The following is a 4,176-nucleotide window of genomic DNA, read 5'->3' as shown; positions in this document are numbered from 1 at the left end:
GTGTGAGCCCATCAAAATACAGATGAAAAGAGATCTGAAATGGTATGAAACTGGAGTATAACTTGGAACTGAGAAAACTTTTCAGGCATACTGAAAAAAAGAGCTCAACAAGAGGTAATATGTGGCTGAGTGGCAGGGATTCTGACTGAACGTTTAAGGAGAAGCAGACTGCATGCGCAGAAAATGCTGCTGCATTGAAGCCACCTTTGAGAGGTCAGGAAGTTTAGAGAACTCTATCCAACCTTAAGCCTTAAGATCTCGGAAAGAAAATGCTGTTTTCATCACAGTTCAATCATTGCAGATGTAACTGAGTAAATGTGGATTGCTAGGCCTTTCTGTCATTACTTCTATGACCCATCTACAACCTTTAGCCATTATCCTTCTGCTTATCATCTTATGCACATTAGAAAAACTCTCATGGTGCAGGGATAGGAAGGAGAAGGAATGATCATCTTATGCAATGTATTTGAAAGATTGAATTCAATGAATTTTAAACTTGGGCTATTTCAGAGGGGGAAAAGAAGTGTGACTGAGTAATAAGTAGATTTGAGGTAAAACACTCTGAACTTACATTTGCCATTATTACACATCTATGCTGCATTTGAATCTTCATGTGCTAAGAATGAAGAGAATATGAAGGCTCAGTTAAAAAGCATACCTAGTTTATTAAAAAGCCATGTAATAGTCTTTATTTTAGAAAAACTATAGTTTTAAAGTAGTCTTCCTTTTCAACTATATCCCTCTTTAGTAAAGATATCATTAGTTTAAAAATAACACCTTCAGCTGAGGATCAGAGTTCAATAAATGAGGTCAAAACAGACTAAGAGTACCTTTTTAAATCCGAGAATATTTTCTCCCCCTTCAATATAAACCTGAGCCTTCATTCTTTTTTCACAGCCTTCAGCTGCTTGACCACAGACTTAGGTGCCTGATTTGTTCCTAACACTGTGTGAGGAGCCAGGCAAGTATTGAAAAAACAAAAGTGAAGGCATGTTGGAGTTCCTGCTGAGGCGAAATGGGATTGACAGTGTCTCTGCAGCACCAGGATGAAGATTTGATCCCTGGCCCAACACAGTGGGTTGGGCAGCTGTGGTGTAGGTCACAACTGTGGCTTGGATCTGATCCCTGACCCAGGAACTCCATATGCCATGGGGCAGCCAAAAAAAAAAAAAAAAGAAGAAAAGAAGACATGTTTGCCAATGAAAAAGGAACAGTGTGGTTGATGGAAACAAAGTAGATACACATATACAACAAGACAATACTTTATTTAGATTATTGTAAACAATACTTTATTTTATTTAGATTACTGTAAACAATCTGCAAAATTCTAAAAAGCTAAAGTGAACAAAAAGACTAACTTAGAATAACTTAGCCCAACAATGATTACCACAGTTAGGTTCAAGAAGAGACAGAGCTCTAAGAGGTGAGTCAGGTTTGGCAGAGGGGATGGTAGCAAAGAAATTAAAGGAATTATCTGAGGACCTTAATCAAAATATCCATCTCTTCATCAAGATTCTAATTCCATAAATCCCAGGGCATTCCAGTACATGAATTAACATATGCCTTACTTGGTCCTGTGCCTAGCTCCCCCAGCCCCAGTTGCGTCCACTAGCTAGGTTAAGACAGCCATGTTTTATACCAGGTAATGCAAGGGGTCAGTTTCAAAGGCTAATTCCTTTCTCCACACTCCCCATAAAAATCCAGAATGAATTACAGCTACCCTACATAAAAAGCAGAGGCAGTACTGGAGCTGGGAAAAAACCTTCAGCACAACGTCAAGGATCATCTCCTTCTCCTATTTCTTTCCACACCACCGCTCTCAGTCAAAACTAGTATTACCCACCACAGTGTGTGTGTGTGTGTGTGTGTGTGTGTGTGTGTGTGTGTGTGCGCACTGTTAAATGCATAGTTATCTTAAAACTTAAAAACTAAGAAACTACTATCTTGAACAGCATCAAATGGCTCCATTTGGTGCTCTGGAATTTACCAAACCCCAGACCTCATTTAATCCTCTAAAATTCAAGCCTCTATTCTAAGAGGTCCTTAAAATATTTCAATGCCATTTAATGTTTCTAAAATTGGATTGCTCTAGAGTTGGTGGGTACATTTAGTGTAATGGTGGTTTCATTCTCCGAAATTAATTATTAAACCAATGGAACATCTTTAAACATTGACTTAAGAAAAAAGAAAAAGAAAGAAAGCATTATCTTCATTTTTTAAAAGTCGTATTACAAAAACATCAAAATCGTTCTGCTTATATTTTACACCAATGCTCACACTGTGGTCACAAAAATTACTTATCCAGGCCAATCAAGAATGAATCATTTATCAATATCAACAGGAATAACAGTAATACAAACTACTGCATTAATACTGAAGAAAAGAAGAGTTCTATTTGATTGGTTTTTAATTAATTGATAGTTTGGAAATAATCTTAAAACTGAAATCTAAAATTTCTTACATGGGGTTTTGGATTTTATTATTTCAGGAATTTCTCAAGACACCAATAATATAGTTATTCTTTCTTTTATGCAAATGGGAAACATTCAGGTAGGTTCAAAAAGAAAATTTTCTATTATTCATGAAACTTACATGCAAAAAAACTGACCTTGTAGAAAATCTTTTGGTGTGTGTATTACTACATTATTATATTCATTACACCATTCATATCATTTTCTTCTCATTTCCAAATAGTTTACCAGTATTTTGTTTCTCAATTTAAGTTTCTAAGGAAGGGTAATTAGGAAAACTTATAAATTTAGGTCAAACAGCTAAGCCAAAATTGTGCACATACAATACAATCTAAAACATAAATTTTATGATAACTGTGGGGAAAAGTGGTATACAAGGAAAAAAATAAATTTAAAAAAATAAGGGCAAAATAAAGCTTGGAGATCACTTAAATCTCATAAATAGAGATTTTCCTCCCAGACAAAAGACCACAAGAAGACAGCTCTCAAGTCAATAAATACTTACTAGGCACAGACCATGTTAAAAACAAAACAAAACAAAAAACCCACACACAAACATTACACCTAACATGCCATTTAAAACAATTTTGGATTTATATGTGAATTATAAAAGTAAATATTTCTTAAGATCAAACATTTTCAAATTTCAATGTAAATCAAACATCTGATCGATGCAGATTCAGCTTACCCCTCAGCCATCTGGCACCACCTAGTGGTAAAATTCACAAAACAATGTAAAAAAAGGACTTCTGCTAAAATTTACTGCTTGTGATTATACCATAACATAGTCAAGCCCTTCCGTCCAGTCTTCCTTCAATCATCTCTAGTGCTAATGTACACAAAAACTAGCCCTGGATTGTGGAATAGGGGGGAACCAGTCCCTGGAGTTACCTAGGCAAATATAAGACGGAAACATTTGAAAAAAAAAAATAAGACTTGTAAGAAATGATCTCACAGATATAAATGGAACAAATATTGACTGTTTTTTCCTAACATACTAAACTTTATTTCGGCTGCACCTGCGGGATGCAGGAGTTCCAAGGCCAAGGATAAAACCCAAGGCCAACTCAACCCAAGCGTCACAACACTGAATCCTTAACCACTAGGCCACCAGAAACTCCAAATCACTTTTAAATTAAATATAATTTATCTATGGTTTCAAAAATAACTTATTAGAGTTGAAGAGCGAGGAATAAGACTGTCAGTGTTAAAAAATTTTTAACATAATAAATGTATCAGATTCAAATGGCAACATTTTTTGAGTATGCTTAAGTTTTCCTTATAAGCTACAGTAATGAGATAATAAATCATCTAAAGGGAGTTCCTGATGTGGCTCAGTGTTACCGAACCTGACTGGTATCCATGAGGATGCAGGTTTGATCCCTGGCCTCGCTCCATGGGTTAAGGATCCAGTGTTGCCAGGAACTGCAGTGTAGGTCGCAGACACAGCTTGGATCCAGGGTTGCTGTGGCTGTGGTGTAGGCTGCCAGCTGTAGCTCCGATTCAAACTCTAGCCTGGGAACTTCCATATGCCACAAGTACAGCCCTAAAAAGAAAAAAAAAATCATCTAAAATGATAAGTATAGTGTAACGTGGCTATTAGACCACCTATGCTTCTTCTTCTCATTTGGAATCTCAAGACATGGAACTAAATTGGAAATTCCTTTCTTTCAAAGAGCTTCTTCAGCAAGTATTCTTTTATTAT

At 36.1% G+C, this 4,176-nt stretch overlaps 1 protein-coding gene across 2 annotated transcripts in view; it reads right to left on the bottom strand.

The window, feature by feature from the left end:
- The window catches only part of MED12L (mediator complex subunit 12L), a 352,961-nt gene that overhangs the window by 150,381 nt on the left and 198,404 nt on the right, over positions 1-4,176 (bottom strand). The gene's annotated exons all lie outside the window — the stretch shown is intronic.

Source organism: Phacochoerus africanus, chromosome 1, assembly GCF_016906955.1.
Source record: "Phacochoerus africanus isolate WHEZ1 chromosome 1, ROS_Pafr_v1, whole genome shotgun sequence".
NCBI classification, from domain to species: Eukaryota; Metazoa; Chordata; class Mammalia; order Artiodactyla; family Suidae; genus Phacochoerus; species Phacochoerus africanus.
This window is presented reverse-complemented; position numbering and strand designations above follow the sequence as displayed.